Below are 17,887 nucleotides of genomic sequence, written 5' to 3'. Positions count from 1 at the left end.
AAGGGAGTTCAATGACACTGGATTCGTTGTTAGGGGAGGTAGAGGTGTTATGAACAGGACGCGGTATCCTAGACTGATCACAGAGATTGTCCAGGAATTGGCCCCGAGTTGCTTCCACCTGTTTGAGCAACTTTGTAGGCATCCCCCCACTGGTGGACATGCAGGGGTACTGCCTATCCTAGCGTTTGCAGCCTCGGCTGCTCCCTCTAGGATTCTTGCCTCCCCTGAAGGACTTTTTGCCTTTCCATACTTTGACACCAAGGTCTTCGCTACTGTTGTTGTCTTAGTGGTCTTGACTGGACGGGAATGCTGTGGTGCTGGAGGCTTATAGGGCTTGGATGTTAAAGCCCTATGAAGGAGGGAGTCTTGATGAGACTTCCTCCACCTCTCAGCCCCATGTTCCACATCCTTAGGCTCGAACAAGACGGATCCCTCTAGGGAGGAATGTCTAAGCCTATTGATCTCGGTGCTAGGGACCTTCTAATGGAATCTCTTAGCTACTGCATCCCGACGTTTTAGGATGGTATATGCTCACAAGTTCGAGACTTGGTGAGCCAGAAACTTGATCGTGCGAGTACCTGAGAGAAGGAAGGTTTCCATAGCATTCCTGGTACGTTCTTTGGAGAAATCCTCAGAATGTATCAGGCTACCTAAGGTCCCCAACCAGATATTGTGGCTTGCATAGCACACTTCGCAACTTTCTCCTAGTTGAGGATCTCGGCTGCCGAGAATGAGACCTGCCGGTTGGAGAGTCTCTCCAAAGGGACTCCCCTGGTTAGCTCTTCCAGCGAGTGGTGAAGAGGAAGAGCTAAACAAGGCTCCTCACGGATCTCGAAGTACCTCCTCTGCTGTACGCGAGGAGGTGGGAGGAGCTTGTTGGTGGCACCGGAACGGTTGGAGAAGGACATCTTGTGAGATCTTGTCCCTGGTACTCTTAACCCCTTGAGACTTGGGCAGTGCTGCACTGGTCTTGGAGGCTTTCTGTGTCGAGGAGGGATCTCTGGGTCGGAAAACCCATTGAGAGCCCTCATTAGAATCAGAACTTGCCAAAACGCATGTTCTGACTCTTGCTGGTCTCCTCCTGCTGTAGGACTTGCAGCAAAGTCTCCTTCTATCCCCAAAGGCTCTTCTTGGGGAGAGTCGCGGATATTCCCTGAGTGGCTAGCTGGCTCCATCCTAATCCTAGTAGAGGACTTCGGCAATGTTTTAGAGTCCTTAGATTCCTTCCTGGGAAGGATGTAGGACTCCAACATTGACGAGGGTAGCATGTTCCTTTCAATCCGCGACTGAGTAGACCCCTCGGCGCGAGGAAAGGTTTCCCCCATTGGTGCGATAGGGTAAAGTCTCTCTTCGCGTCATTCCCTTGGGGACGGGAAATCTTCGTCCGAAAGGGAAGGAGAGGCAGAGTGAGGAAAAGAAGGAACCTGCCTCAAAGGTCTGCGTGGAGTCAGTTTCGCCCTTGGGGAAGTGACCGCGTATGGAACTCCTCTTTTTCTCTTCAAAGGGGTAGAAGAAGCCATGGTTCTGTGTCCCAATTCAGAGAAGACAGGCTTGAAAGCCTGCGTTACGGCTCTGATCAGTGCACTGAACCAGGGCTGTTGGCTGACAGATGCGCTGTCAGACATACCCCTTGAAGGGACAGGGATTGAAGGATCCCTGGGAGGAGTCCCCATTATTGGTGGGTTCGCCTGTGGTGGCTTTGGGATCCTGGACCCCTCTGGATATTTCCCTTCTCCCACAATGCGCGGCGGTATGCGCTTGCGGGGAGGGGAAGGAGGCGATGGCGACCTTGCCGTGCGTAGTTCAGTAGTCTCGCGCGTGGGAGGATATTGACGCTCGCGCGAGGGAGGATATTGACGCTCGCGCGAGGGAGGAATAATGGCGCTCGCGCGAGGGGGGAATAATGGCGCTCGCGCGAGGGGGGAATAATGGCGCTCGCGCGAGGGGGGAATAATGGCGCTCGCGCGAGGGGGGAATAATGGCGCTCGCGCGAGGGGGGAATAATGGCGCTCGCGCGAGGGGGGAATAATGGCGCTCGCGCGAGGGGGGAATAATGGCGCTCGCGCGAGGGGGGAATAATGGCGCTCGCGCGAGGGGGGAATAATGGCGCTCGCGCGAGGGGGGAATAATGGCGCTCGCGCGAGGGGAGAATAATGGCGCTCGCGCGAGGGGAGAATAATGGCGCTCGCGCGAGGGGAGAATAATGGCGCTCGCGCGAGGGGAGAATAATGGCGCTCGCGCGAGGGGAGAATAATGGCGCTCGCGCGAGGGGAGAATAATGGCGCTCGCGCGAGGGGAGAATAATGGCGCTCGCGCGAGGGGAGAATAATGGCGCGAGGGGAGAATAATGGCGCGAGGGGAGAATAATGGCGGGAGGGGAGAATAATGGCGGGAGGGGAGAATATTGGCGCTCGCGCGAGGGGAGAATAATGGCGCTCGCGCGAGGGGAGAATAATGGCGCTCGCGCGAGGGGAGAATAATGGCGCTCGCGTGAGGGGAGAATAATGGCGCTCGCGCGAGGGGAGAATAATGGCGCTCGCGCGAGGGGAGAATAATGGCGCTCGCGCGAGGGGAGAATAATGGCGCTCGCGCGAGGGGAGAATAATGGCGCTCGCGCGAGGGGAGAATAATGGCGCTCGCGCGAGGGGAGAATAATGGCGCTCGCGCGAGGGGAGAATAATGGCGCTCGCGCGAGGGGAGAATAATGGCGCTCGCGCGAGGGGAGAATAATGGCGCTCGCGCGAGGGGAGAATAATGGCGCTCGCGCGAGGGGAGAATAATGGCGCTCGCGCGAGGGGAGAATAATGGCGCTCGCGCGAGGGGAGAATAATGGCGCTCGCGCGAGGGGAGAATAATGGCGCTCGCGCGAGGGGAGAATAATGGCGCTCGCGCGAGGGGAGAATAATGGCGCTCGCGCGAGGGGAGAATAATGGCGCTCGCGCGAGGGGAGAATAATGGCGCTCGCGCGAGGGGAGAATAATGGCGCTCGCGCGAGGGGAGAATAATGGCGCTCGCGCGAGGGGAGAATAATGGCGCTCGCGCGAGGGGAGAATAATGCCGCTTGCGCGAGGGTGAATATCGGGGCTCGAGCGCGGGAGACTGTTGTCACGCGCGCGTGGGAGACTGTTCGCGGACGGGCACGCGTGCGGGAGACTGTTGGCGCGCAGGCGCGTGTGCGGGAGACTGTTGGCGAGCGCACGTACGGGAGAGTATTCGCGCGGGCGCGCAGGATTAATACAGTGAGTGTGCGGGCGCGCGGGTGAGAGTTCACTCGCATCTATACCAGCTGTAGGGCGCGTGCGCAGGAGAAAGATCCCTTGCGCGTGAACGCGCAGTTGAATCATGTGGGGCGCGAGGGAGCGCAAGAGAATGTTGGCGTGCATCCTTTGTTGAGGATGGGCGAGTATGCGCAGTGCGCGCGCGTATCCTTGCGGATGCGTGCGGGAAAAGGCTGGCACGCAGGTGAGCGCTGGCGCGATGGTACTGGTTGCCACGTGGGAGAAGCCAGCCTTGCTGACTTCCCAGAAGTACTACTTTCAGTAGATCGTTGGCGCGCAGGTTTTTCCTGGCCCATATGATGATGCGCAGCATGGCGCGCAGGAGAGCTGGATGGTAGGCGCGTAGGCAAGCGGGCAGGAGACTGATGGCGCTCGGGAGAGCGCTGGCATGCAGAAGAGCGCCATTGCGCAGGAGGTTGATGGCACGCAGGTGAGTGTTGGTGTGCAGCTGGGCGCGGGAGCGTAGGAGAATGTTGGCGCGTAAGCGCAGGGCGCGCAGGCAAGACCTGGCACGCAGGAGGACGTGGGCGCATATGCGCATGAGGGCACGCATATACGCATGAGGGCGCGCATATGCACATGAGGGCGCGCATAGCGCATGATGGAGCTATGCTCCTGTTGGAGCATATGCGCGTGTTGGCGCATACGCCCTTGATGTCCTGTGTTAGGGTTTAGTGATGGGGCCTGACGAGCTACTAAGGAGCTTTCGTGGCGCATAGCTCGTATGTGGTTGGCGCGCAATAGTGTGTTTAGGTGGAGCCTTGTTAGGTCCACATAGAAATGGTGACGGCAGATCTGTCGGATGGAAGGTCGACGTGTCCTTTAAAAGGACGACCATCCACCGAAGGAGATCGTGAACGATCTGCAGAAAGGTCCAGGACCAGTGCAGGAGCAGTGATGGATGATTGGTCTCGAGGCTCCTCTGCGGTGGACTGCATCGAAGATGTTGAGCCAAAGAGGCGCCTCCTCACCGCAAGTGAAGTAAGGCCTATAAGGTGAAGAGGAAGGCGAGCCTTTCGACGAATGTGCCCTCTGGAGGCCGTTGGATCAGTAAGCTGACTTTCTGCAGTCCTCCGAAGAGGAGTGTCTGTAAGTGAGCTCCCCCTAGGGGAAGAAACACTAGCAGGAGAGACTGACGATGGACTTATTTCTCCCTCGTAGGTTAAACAGGAATGGGAGAAACTAAGCCGTCAGCTACCGTAGAGTTTGGAGAGGCAGAGGTGATGGGTGATACCGCATTGGATACCTTTGACACCACAACGTCGACAAGAGAGAGGATCAACCTCTGACGGTGATGACGATTGCTTGACAGTGGCACCCAATCAGATGTAGTTACGCAAAACCTCCTTGGAGGGTGAACCCGTAAGCCCCAAGGAGGACCAAAGCTGAAATAAGGAGGTTAGTGACATATCCTCTCCCAGAGGGAGAGGTGGAGCTGCTTCGCTAGGGGAAGCAACGTCATGTCTCGAGTGCCGAGGTTGGTAAACAATACATCGGACTACGCTCCCACTCGACGGTCTCTCGAAAGAGACCGACCGAGTGGGAGCTTCGGAGGAGGTTTGGGCAATGGAAGAAAAGGCCTTGGGTTTTTCTCCTTTCGAAGAAACCTTCGAAGGAGAAATATCCCGTCTGGACTTCTACTTCCGTCGCCGCGAAAACCTCTCCCACTGGGAAGTAGACCACTCCCTACACTCATTACACCTGTTGTTGCTATCACACCGTTGGCCCCTACAGGAAGGACAAAAGGTGTGAGAATCAGTCTTGACCGCCGACATGAATGTTCCACAGGGGCGGTCGGGAAACCCAGGGCAGGTGCGCATGATCGCAGAGGCCAACTTCACATATACAGAACTAGAAAAAGAAAAGACAAAAAGCAATTAAATGGCTGCCAAATGATGGCGAGAATTAGAGCGGACACGTCTGAACACCATCCAAACTGAGAGCAAAGTGAGCTCAAGCACAGGTGTGTGAGATGGGGGCGGAGCAAGCTACCCTCCCCTACCCCCGCTAACTAGCGGTGTGGGTAGTAAACCCTTGTTAAAAATTAATGGCTCGTCATTTCAGCTACGCCGAAAGTAATACCCCTATTAAATAGCGTGGTTTGTATTCCAGTTACGGAACAAACATTGATATTAATCATTATTTTGCAATTCCTTTACTCAACAGCTCAACAGACAATAATCATTCTATTTTCCATCTATGGTAAATAAATTATAATCCTAATTCTCAATATATTAGGTACTAAAGGATATGCAGTACTATACTGTAACTGAATTCCAGGCAAAGCATACATTCTGTGACACATCACTTGATATTATCTCAGTGAAACAGCCTACAAGAGGTTACTCTATCTCAGTGGTTCCCAAACTGGGGGGCGCGCCCCACTAGGGGGGCGTGAGCACGATACAAGAGGGGCGTGAAGTCATCTGCTTGAAATTACTTGTTTAATAGAATAATAAAATTTGCTAATGTTCAAACTTTTTTTCGCTCACTTTGAACCAAATGTTTCGTTTTTAGTTACTGGAATGTACTATTATTTGTATGAGTGGCTTTCATTATTAAAATGTAATACAAACAGAAATCTGCTTTCCTGTGCAATGCTAAGAAATAAATGTAAGACATCATTTCATATAAAAAAAGAGAGGAGTGGGGGCGTACAGGTCTACTGGAAGCAAAAAGGGGGCGTCAGGTAAGATAGTTTGGGAACCACTGCTCTATCTAATACAAAGGCCAAAGTGATCCCACGAAATACATACATAGATAATGATCAAATATTCTTCACTTATCTTCTTTCTATAATGGAAGACCATATCCCACGTGGTCTAGGGGCTGGGATACGCAGCTCTCACCCGCGAGGCCCAGGTTCGATTCCCGGCATAATACACCTACAATGTACTGCTCTGAAGTGTTATCTCTGAATTTTATATGGCATAATTCTTATAATACTTTACAGTACTGCACTGTATACTACTGTACTTGAAGGGTAAATCTATCTTTTTCAATTTAAACTCATTCAATCCAACCCCTTTTGTGCTTTTTGTTGAGATCTAACAATGGATTGTTAGTTAACCCTCTAATCAGAATCTGCATTACGAAAGGATTCATTATGTTTTGAGTAAAATCTCATGGCAGCGGTGGGATTCGAACCCACGCCTCCGAAGAGACTGGTGCCTTAAACCAGCGCCTTAGACCGCTCGGCCACGCTACCTTGTGAAGCACGTTTCAGAGAGCCAATTGGTCTTAGATGCTTCTATAACCAGTCCGTCTAAATTTCTTATTAGAAACTGTTTGGTATCCATTGCCTAAATATGATCATTAAACCAAAAACAAAACTGTACCAACGAGTTGGAGAGCGATAGCACACAAGAGAATGCTGTCGCTGGGGAACGATAGCGCATAAGAGAGTGCTGTCGCTGGGGAGCGCGCTTGAGAGCTGGAGAGCGCTGATGCGCAGGAGAGCACTTATAAACTGGAGAGCGCTGGAGTGCAGGAGAGCGCTGTCGCACTGGTGAGCGCAGGTGCGCTGGCGAATGTATATCAGCTGGCAAGCCGGCAAATGCTGGCGTTTTGAACGGCAAGAACGAGCTGGAGAGTGCCAGCGATGAAGCGTAGGAGAGCGCTGATACGCTGGAGAGCGTTGAGGCGCTGGAAAGTGTCGGTGTGCTGGAGAGCACCAACGAGCTGTTGGGGAGTGCTGGTGCTCTCACCAACTGAGAAGGAAGGTGCGTTCTCGAGGGCGAGGGATGTTCTGCAACATCACGTGACAGGAACGATGAAGGCATGTCAGGAACAGGGATGTGCTCTTTGGAAGGGCGAACATCCACCGTTGAGAATTGCGAGCGATCCTTAGAAGAGTTCAAGACCGAAATCCAAGGACTAGCGGCAGCATCGTCAGAAGGTGCAGGAATGAGCAAAGGTCGAGGGCAAGGAAAGGACGGAAGAGGAGGCTCCTCGGCGAGGGAAGGCTGCGAAGACGAGGCTGAAGAGCCGAAGAGGCGCCTTTTCACCAATGGCGAAGGGAGACCTCCAAGGCAAAAAGGAGGGCGAGCTCTGCGAGATTACTGAAGCCCTCTGGGGGCCAGTGGATAAGCAAGCTGACCTTTAGAAGCAGCAGTCCTCTATGAGTGAACTCCTCAGAGGAGGAGAAACACTTGCAGGAGAGACAGGCGAGAGACTTAGCTCCCCTTAGAAGGATGATCAGGAATGGGGGAAGCGTAGTCAGCAGCAACAGCTGAAGAGGCAGGGGCATTGGCAGCCGCAGCAGAAGACGCTGAACAAGCAGAGGCGTCGGCATCAGCAGCAGAAGCAGCCTCAGACAACACGACAAACGACAAAAGTTCCACCGTCGAAGCTGACGAAGACTGCCCACTAGCACCACAGATGATGAGCTGCAGCAAGGAGTCCTTGGAGGGCAGACCTGGAAGCCCCAAGGCCGACAACACCTAAACAACAGGAGAAAGGCACATGGCCTCATCGGGGGACAGAGGTGGGGCTGCTTCGATAGGGAAAGCAACACCATCTCTTGAGGATTGGGGTTGACCAACAATTAAAGGGCCTACGCTACTATTCAACAGTCTCTTGCAGGAGGCCAATCAAGTAGGAGCTTCGGAGGAAGGTCGGGAAGCGGAAGCAGCAGCCTTGGGTATTTTCCCTTTCGAAGAAATCTTCAAAGTAGAAATATCCCGCTTTGACATCTTTTTCCGCTGGCGCCCAAACCTTTCCCAATAGGAGGCAGACCACTCCCGACACTCACTACACTTGTTATCTCTATGCCACCGTTGACCTCTGCAGGCGGGACAAAGGGTGTGACGATCAGTGTCCATGGCCAACATGAAGGTACTGCAGGGCTGGCTGTCAAGTCCAGGGCAGGTTCACATGGTCGGCAGAAGTCAACTAACACACACACACTAACAAAGAGAAAGCACAAACAAAAGTAATTAATAGCAGTACAAATTAGGCGAGGATGGAGAACTGCAATGACCGTTCACCATCTGAGCCAAAAGCAAAGTGAGCTAAATCACAGATGTGTGAGAGGAAGCGGTAGCAAGCTAAACCCCCTATGCCCGCTAACTAACGGAATGGGTAGTTAACCCTAGCTCAAATTTTAATGGCTCGTCATTTCAGCTTTGCCAAAGTAACAACCCCTAATAAATGGTGTAGGTTTGTATTCCAGTTATGGAACAAATAATGGATTTTGAGCAAAGCGAAAAATCTATTTTTGGGTGATATGACTATGTCCTCCTGATGGAAGGTTTCTTTAGACAGCTTTCTGAGGGATATTTGGCTACAGTGATACTCCCAGAGAATTGACCACAGGTCTCCAGAATTCTAACTCCTGGCGTGAGTATCCTTAATATAACTCTTATGGATATCGCATATCAGGGGACGTATTTCTTGATTAGACACATAGCAATCTTCACCCTGAATAGAGTTTTCGCTTTGAGGGGGAAGTGGCAAAAATAAAGGGGAGCCGTTATCAAGGTTACCCGGCGGATCCCCTCCCGGTACCACCCCAGCGAACTATTCCTTGTTGCAATTAAGCATGGATAGCCGCAGATAGAGTAGTTTTGGGTGGGGACTTGTTACATAGATGTATACTCCTTTTTAGAAAGGAGGGAGGGTCCATCAGGACGACATGGCCATATCACCCAAAAATAGATTTTTCACTTTGCTCAAAATCTGTTTTTTGGGCTCAGCCATGTCATCCTAATGGAAGTTTACCAGAGAATTACTTGAAAGTACTATATCTGTGGGTTTGTATAAGTGCCTTTACCTTGACTCAGATTCTTATATGGTCTCCCAGACCAAATGTATAAATGACATTACCGTTATTTGTCATATCCAAATAACGTTATATTCGTAGGCACAAGGTGGAACATTTTAGCGATTGGCAGGTTCTTCTTACACAGGTATACTGTCAAGTATTTTTACTTTTAGGAATAAAAGGCTCTGGAATATTTATTCGATCTCATGTAGGGCGAATAAGACGCAAATACATCTCATGTATTTATTTGTATAAACAAAAGTAAACACAACAACGAATGTATAAATAGAATCTTTAACAAATCAAGATCTTCAAGGTATATATACAGTATATTTATATCCTGTAGGGGAAGAAATACATATATTAGTAAATCACAGGTGCCACTCAGTATTGTGAAATTATTAGATTGATTTCACTTAGATGTTGGATATGTTTTAACACTGTGTACAAATGTTCACACGGCACTGGTGTTATTGGTTAGATTCTACACCTATATAGAACAGTCTAAGATTCACTATAGTGATCTCCAATAAAGGGTACTGTATTACACTAAAAGATGCTAATACCTGTTCACCCGGTTTACTGTTAAGTCCCAAAAAGTCCACTGTTCATCGCAGCACTAGACAACAGGTTTTATAACACTACCTGCTGCCACCACAAAATGATATTTTCATTATGAAATAAATTTTTGAATATACTTACCCGGTGAATATATAAATAGCTGACGTCTCCGACGGTCGACAGATTCCAAAAACTCGCGAGCGATCGCCATGAAGGCTGCCGGGTGTGCCCACCAGCGCCGACTATCGGCCAGATACCGCATATACTTCTCAACCAAACCAGTTCTTCTCAGTCTGTAGGGTCTCTATCGGGGAGGAAGGGAGGGCCTTTAATATTATATATTCACCGGGTAAGTATATTCAAAAATTTATTTTATAATGAAAATATCATTTTTAAATATTAAACTTAGCCGGTGAATATATAAATAGCTGATTCACACCCATGGTGGTGGGTAGAGACCAGTATTAAAACAATAAAGGCGTATATGCTCAAGAGTTTTTGACAACTATTCAAAAAACAAACTTAAGTATAGGTACCTGGTAAGGAAGCTGACTCTGATAATTACTCTGCCTCATTAGTCAGCTATCCTCACGAAGCCCAGCGATCCTCTTAGGATGCTGAAAGACTCCCAGGAGCTGCTATATCCAGGGTGAACACCCCTATAACAGGACCTCATCAATACCCTTAATCTGGGCGCTCTCAAGAAACAATATTTTGACCACCCGCCAAATCAAAAAGATTGCGAAAGACTTCTTAGTCTCCCGTACAACCCAAAATAAGATTAAAAATTTCAAGAGAAGATTAAAAGGATATTGGGATTAAGGGAATGTAGTGGTAGAGCCTTCACCCACTACTACACTCGCTGCTACGAATGGTCCCAGTGTGTAGCAGTCCTCATAAAGAGTCTGGACATCTTTCAAGTAATATGAAGCGAATACCGACTTGCTTCTCCAAAAGGTCGCGTCCATAATACTTTTAATGGATCTATTTTGCTTAAACGCTACTGAAGTTGGTATCGCTCTAACTTCATGAGCCTTGACTTTAAGTAAATTACGATCCTTCTCACTTAAATGAGAGTGTGCCTCCCGAATCAAAAGTCTAATAAAATAAGACCACGCATTCTTAGACATGGGCAAAGAGGGCTTTTTAACGGAGCACCATAAAGCCTCTGAACAACCTCGTAGCGGTTTAGTTCTGGATAAATAAAATTTAAGAGCTCTAACGGGGCACAGCACTCTTTCAATTTCATTCCCCACAATCTCAGAAAGACTGGGGATTTCAAATGATTTAGGCCAAGGACGAGACGGAAGTTCATTCTTGGCCAAAAAACCAAGTTGAAGAGCACATACTGCTTTATTAGTGGAGAAGCCGTTGTTCTTGCTAAAAGCATGTATCTCACTAACCCTTTTAGCCGAAGCCAAGCTCACCAAAAAAAGTGTCTTGAGGGTAAGATCCTTCAGGGAGGCTGAATTTAATGGTTCAAACCTGTCTGACATAAGGAACTGTAGGACCACGTCCAAGTTCCAAGCAGGAGTCGAAATATGATGCTCCTTGGAAGTCTCGAAAGACTTAAGCAGGTCTTGGAGATCTTTGTTATTAGAAAGATCCAAACCCCTATGCCTGAAAACAGAAGCTAACATGCTTCTGTAGCCTTTAATGGTGGATGCAGAGAGGGAGCGACCGTTTCTCAGATAAAGCAGAAAATCCGCAATCTGCGCTACAGAGGCACTGGAAGAGGAAATAGAGGAGGACTTGCACCAGTCTCTAAATACCTCCCATTTCGACTGATAGATCCTGATGGTAGAGGATCTTCTAGCCCTCGCGATCGCTCTAGCTGCCTCCTTCGAAAACCCTCGAGCTCAAGAGTCTTTCGATAGTCTGAAGGCAGTTAGACGAAGCGTGGGGAGGCTTTAATGAAATCTCTTTACGTGAGGCTGTCGCAAGAGATCCATCCGCAACGGCAGACTTCTTGGAACGTCTACCAGCCATAGAAGTACCTCTGTGAACCACTCTCTCGCGGGCCAGAGGGGAGCAACCAACGTCAACCTGGTCCCTTCGTGAGAGGTGAACTTCTGCAGCACCTTGTTTAGGATCTTGAAAGGTGGAAAGGCATAAACGTCCAGGTGAGACCAGTCCAGCAGGAAAGCGTCTATGTGGGCTGCCTCTGGATCTGGAACTGGAAAGCAGTAAGTCGAGAGCCTCTGTCCGTGAAGTCGCAAAAAGATCTATGGTGGGTTGACCCCATGTCATCCATAGCTTCTCGCACACAGTCTTGTGCAACGTCCACTCCATGGAGATGACTTGTCCTCTTCTGCTGAGGCAGTCCGCCAAGACATTCATTTCTCCTTGCACAAATCTCGTCAAACGAGAGGTGTTACTTGCCTTAAATGGAGTTCCTTCTGATCCGTGGACCAAAGACCCGAGCATTCCAGACTGTCCAGTGGAGGTCCCTAACCCAAATCCGATGCATCTGAATACAACACTTGGTTTGGGTTCTTGATCGCAAGAGAAAGACCTTCTCGAAGTCTGATGTTGCTGTCCCACCAAGTCAGACATGTCTAGACTGAGTTGGAGATTGGGAAAGAGATACTCTCTAAGCCCTTCTCCTTGTTCCAATGGTTTAGGTGAAATTGGAGAGGGCAAAGGTTGAGTCTCCCCAGAGAGATAAACTACTCCAGCGATGAAAGAGTTCCCACGAGGCTCGTTCAAACTCTTACAGAGCAACTGTTTTTCTCTTGCATGTGACGGACTTTTAACAGAGCTTGTTCCATTCTTGTGGGAACCGAAAAGGCCCGAAAAATTCGACACTGTATCTCCATTCCCAAATAAAGAATAGTCTGGGATGGAGTACTGTAAGTTACGACTTCTCTACGTTCACTATGAGACCTAGCTCCTTGGTTAGGTCTAATGTCCATTAGAGGCTCTCCAGACAGCGATTTATTGACGACGCCCTGATTAGCCAGTCGTCAAAATAAAGGGAGGCTCTGAATCCTCAAAAAATGTAGAAAGCTTGCTACATTTTGCAAGAGCCTTGTAAAAACAAGAGGAGCAGGAATGAGGCCGAAGCACAGGGCTCGAAATTGGTACACTACTTTCCCGTCCACAAACCTCAGATGTTGTTGAAAGTTTGGATGAATCGGGATGCGGAAGTATGCATCCTGAAGGTCGAGAGAGACCATCCAGTCGCCTTCCCTTACTGCTGCCAAGACAGATTTGGTAGTCTTCATCGTGAACTTTGTCTTGACAATGAACACATTGAGCACACTTACAACTTAAGTACTCCTGCAGTGAACGTGGCTGCCAGATCATTGGAGCCATCCCTGATAGCCTTGTTCATGCATGACATAATTGTACAGCAATACATTGACAGCTGGAGAGACCTTCTTACTTAAGGCTCCCAGGGACCAATCCAACAAATAAATACTTCAAACGCTCAAAAAAAAACTCCTAACAGGAGATAGTCTAGCTCTGAAGCAGACCATAAAATCTTGGAGCGTCTCATGGCTAAACGACGAGGAGAGTCCACTAGGCTTAAGAAGTCTCCCTGGGCAGAGGCAGGTACTCCCAAGCCGAGAACTTCTCCTGTGTCACACCAGACGCTCGAGCGAGAAGCTAATTAAGAAGGAGGAAAAGCAAAAGCAGACTTAACTAAACTTCTCCTGGATTCCAACCAGTCTCCCAGTAAGAGCATGGCTCTCTTGGAAGAACAAGAGAGAACTGACTTCGTAAATGTAGGAGTCGAAGAAAGTCATGCCAAGAGTAAACTCAGACGGCGGAGCAGCCGTTACAAAACAAGTAGGACAAAATTTCACTAAAGAAATTCATAATTATAAAACAAGGGATTGTTGGACCACCCTAGGATACTCCTCTTCTGAATGACTCCCCAAAGGTACATTAGTTGAAAGGGGGTCATCAACTTCTTCAGAAGGCACATCATCTGATAAATCTAAAGTCTTGCAAGAAAGAGATTTATATTCAGAATGACGTGAAGGAAAAGCCTGACAGGCTACATCAACTTGTATATGAACAGAAGTTAACGTTGGAGGGTCAATGTCACGTTGTGACTACAGAGAATGTTATTCTACTACACGTCGTGACAGAAGTAACTGACGTTCAAACGTCCCGTAGTAACAGCGGTGACTGCTGTTCGATGCTATATCGTGACTACGATGACTGACCCTCGACGTCACGTCATGTCTACGGTGTCTACCGCTCAACGTCATGTAGTGTCTGCGGTGTCTGCAGCTCAACGTCACGCTGTGACTGCGGTGGCTGACGTTCAAAGCGATCAAAGTTACATCGAGATTTATGCTCCGCATCTCGTTTAACAGCAAAGCTGTCACTAGGGATAACGTCAGCGTGGCGTAACAAAGCTCGTTTAGAAGGTTGAAGACCCGAATCACGTATCCCAGAACCGTGACGTACAAAAAGCAAAGGATCCTTTCGCACAGGAACAGGATCGTAAGCTTCTATTAAAGAAGAAAGCTTTAACAGCATATCTTGCAAAACACTTAACTTCGGATCAACCTGTGACTGCGGTGGCTGACGTTCAAACGTCACGTAGTAACAGCGGTGACTGCTGATCGATGCTATATCGTGACTACGGTGACTGACACTCGACGTCACGTTGTGTCTACGGTGTCTATCGAGTCTGTGGCAGAAACGTCTGTACATGAACGTCATCGCTATGAACGGGACTCTCATGATGACTACAGCTAGGACGTTGAACTTGTTCTGAAGGAACTAATAAACGTTTCAACCGTCTCGGAACCTCACGCCCAGGCTTTTAAAGAGACGAATCATCGGAAGACGAGGAGAAACTTCGTCTCTCCTGTCTTATGGCAAGGACGTGCTTGACGAGCAACGTCTGATACCTTTGAGGGAACGTCTGTTCGTTGGTTTACACCCCTCACTCCCTTAGGTCCTACGACATTCCTTCTCCCTGGTGCAGGGGAGCCTGAAAGAGGTCTCGGACTAGGCAAGCGACAAGCACGAACAAACGAACCCTCCGCAACACAAAACATGTTTTTTGCACTTTCTTCACTGATATCGCATTTTTTAATAATTTCACATTAGACATGAATAAAGCTGATTTCTACCTGAAGCATGCAATTCTCCCTTAAATCAAAAGGTTAGAATTGCGAAATAAGTCGTATAATGTAAGCACATTAGTACAAAATGAAACACACATGCAAAAATCAATAAACATATACATATATATTGAATAAAACAGAAATATATAAAGTTAAAAAGATCAGTGACTGGGGATGAGACTAAAAACTAGTTCACTAAGGACTACGTTTTCAATCTCTCACCGTACAGTGCCTTGGGACGAGAATAAAAACTAAAACGTTTTATCCTCTCTCCCCGTACAGAGACTTGGGACGAGAGTAAAAATCTGAATCGAGAACGTTACTCGCTCCCAAACTCCTTGTACAGAGACTTTGGACGAGAATAAAGATCGGATCGTTCTCTCTTTCTCTCTCTCTCTCTCTCTCTCTCTCTTGTCACTCAGAAGAGAATGGCTCACTCACTCTTCGTCAATAACAGGTTATTTGACTAAAGGATAAAACTGAAAGGACTAAGAAATTGAAAATTAACATGTTCCTTTAAATTAGTATCTAAAAAACTTCAGTTTGAAAGAAGAATGAACAAAACGTCAAAATCGATTTACTCTTTCTGCAAAGTGAAACCGTGATTCTCTCTTTCTCTATCGTAACGATAGAGCGCAAACTGCGTAGCATAAATAAACCAAACGTTAGTTCATCTTTGAAAAACAGCACGAAGACTATTCAAAGAATAAATTTCTTAAAATATTTTCTAAAAATATTCATCTCGTCACTCTTACAGAGCAACTGTTTTTATCTAAACAAAAATAAAAGTTGAATGGGCTCAACGTTATTTAACTTCGTTTTCCAAGTCAGGACCGCCTACAAAGAATAGGTAAAGGCCACATATAAACAAAAACATAAAATTTATCTCGGTGTTTAGTATAAATGGAAAGCTAATCGAAGAGGCCTAATAAAGGCGGGTGAGATATAAAATATATAGAGGTACAGTAAATCTATAAATATCAACAATAATTTATAAAGTGATAAATAATTACTAAAAGCCTTTAACACACTTCCGTACACTGAGGGAAGGGTCGGCCATCTTTTCTCTATGGAAAAACCAGAGCGAGATTAAAAAAGCAAGGGCAAAAACTTTTCCTCTCCTTTCAAAAGCATTTCTTTTGAAGATAGTATTGAATAATCCAACACGGCGAAAGCAATAAAACCAAAACCAAGTACTTCACCAATCGGTAGAAAACTCGAGGTCAAGTGCGAGCGGAACCAGTGTTGTCTTTAACACCGACAGAGAAGAACTGGTTTGGTTGAGAAGTATATGCGGTATCTGGCCGATAGTCGGCGCTGGTGGGCACACTCGGCAGCCTTCATGGCGATCGCTCGCGAGTTTTTGGAATCTGTTGACCGTCGGAGACGTCAGCTATTTATATATTCACCGGCTAAGTTTAATATTTAAAAGTGTTTTATTTCATGCACTTGCTTCGCGTAATGTTTTTAAAAGACTCTAGAGGATTTCCAACCAGTATATGAGCGGAGTCTATCAAAGTCCATATGCTGAAAGAAGTTCAGCAAGGAAGCAATTTTTCTAGGATCATGACCTGCGGGTGTACTGTCAGGATCTGCTCTGCGAATAAAGTACAGTAGGTGAGTTTTGCCCTCAGTTGTTTTAGTGATAAGTTTAATCCTGAGGTTTCGCTTCGGAGGAGCTGTCCTTCCTTGAAGTCTGAAGTTCTTCGAAGATAGACCTTAAGACACTCTACCGGACATAGAGAGACATCTTCCTTCAGAGGGCATATTCTCCAAGGACCCCACCTCTTGGTGGGAAGCTCGTTTTTGGCAAGAAAGGTAGGATCGGGAAAAAGATTCAGTTCTCCCTCTTCTGCGAACTGAATATGGCCCTCGTCTCTAGATAGGGCCACTATTTCACTAACTCTAGCCCCTGAGGCTATAGCAAAAAAGAATATCACTTTCTGTGTTTGATCCTTTAGGGTACAATCTTCGTTGTTCAAGTTCGAAGCGTAATGCAAGACTTTGTCCAAGGACCATGATATGGGCTTTGGAGGGGTTGCTGGTTTAAGTCTAGCGCATGCTTTTGGAATCTTATTGAAGATTTCGTTCGACAGGTCCACCAGGAAGGCGTAGAGAAGAGTTCTAGTCAAAGCTGACTTACATGTAGTTATCGTGGTGGAAGCCAGGCCTTGCTCATGAAGGTGGATGAAGAAAGACGGGCAGAAGTCTATCTAGATTTCTGCCGGCCTGTTTGCTTTGACAAAGGAGACCCACTTCTTCCAAGATGATTCATATTGTCTTCTGGTTGACTTTGACTTGTATTCTTCTATAAAGTTGATGTTGTCTTTTGAGATCCCGAACCTTTTCTTGGCTGCTAGGGCGAGAAAATCATGAGATGTAGGTTTTGGGTTCTCAATGATGAAGCATAGACAATCGACTTCTGAACCAGTTGGGATAGAACTGGGTTCCGTAGAGGAAACAGCCTCAGCTTCAGTTCTATCACTAGAGGGAACCAATTGCTCTTGGGCCATTTGGGGGCCACTACTGCTGCTGTCCCCTTGAAGGATCTCAGCTTCTTGAGGACCTTCAGCAGGAGATTTGTTGGAAGGAACAGGTAGATATGATTCCATCTGTTCCAATCGAGGGACATGGTGTCCGTCGCTTCTGCCCGAGGGTTCTCGTATGGGGCTACATATCGAGGTAGTTTCTTGTTGTCGCTCGTTGCGAAGAGATCGATCTGCAGTTCTGGGACTTTTTCCAGGATGAAGGAGAATGAGTCTGCGTCTAGGGACCATTCTGACTTTATCAGTTTTCGCCTGGATAGAGCGTCCGCCGTCACATTGAGGAACCCTTGTAGGTGAACTGCTGATAAATGCAATCTTTTCTTTCTTGCCAAGCGAAAGATGGCCAACATCACGTGATTGATATGGGGCGATCTCGAGCCTCGTCGGTTCAGACATTTCACTATCACCTCGCTGTCCAGGACCAACTTGACGTGGGCTGATCTGTGAGGGGATAGTTTCTTCAACGTTAGGAAGACTGCCATGGCTTCCAGAATATTGATGTGAAAGGTTTTGAACTGGTCTGACCAGTTCCCTTGTACTTTCCTTTGCTGGGAATGACCTCCCCATCCTTCCGGTGAGGCATCCGTGTGGATGACTACTGACGGTTGAGGTGGTTGTAAGGGAATTGTCCTTGCTAGGCTCTTG

The 17,887-nt window shown here is 47.9% G+C and overlaps 1 long non-coding RNA gene and 1 other non-coding gene across 2 annotated transcripts in view; both read right to left on the bottom strand.

Annotated features, from left to right (window-relative positions):
• LOC137647323 (uncharacterized) overlaps positions 1–17,887 on the bottom strand; it is a 151,762-nt gene that overhangs the window by 96,251 nt on the left and 37,624 nt on the right. The window lies entirely within an intron of this gene.
• Positions 6,405–6,486, bottom strand: TRNAL-AAG (transfer RNA leucine (anticodon AAG)). The gene has a single exon. It is a non-coding gene; the product is annotated as a tRNA-Leu (tRNA).

This window comes from Palaemon carinicauda, chromosome 9 (assembly GCF_036898095.1).
Source record: "Palaemon carinicauda isolate YSFRI2023 chromosome 9, ASM3689809v2, whole genome shotgun sequence".
Taxonomy (NCBI): Eukaryota; Metazoa; Arthropoda; class Malacostraca; order Decapoda; family Palaemonidae; genus Palaemon; species Palaemon carinicauda.
Note: the sequence above shows the minus strand (reverse complement) of the source record. Positions and strands in the feature narration are given on the sequence as shown.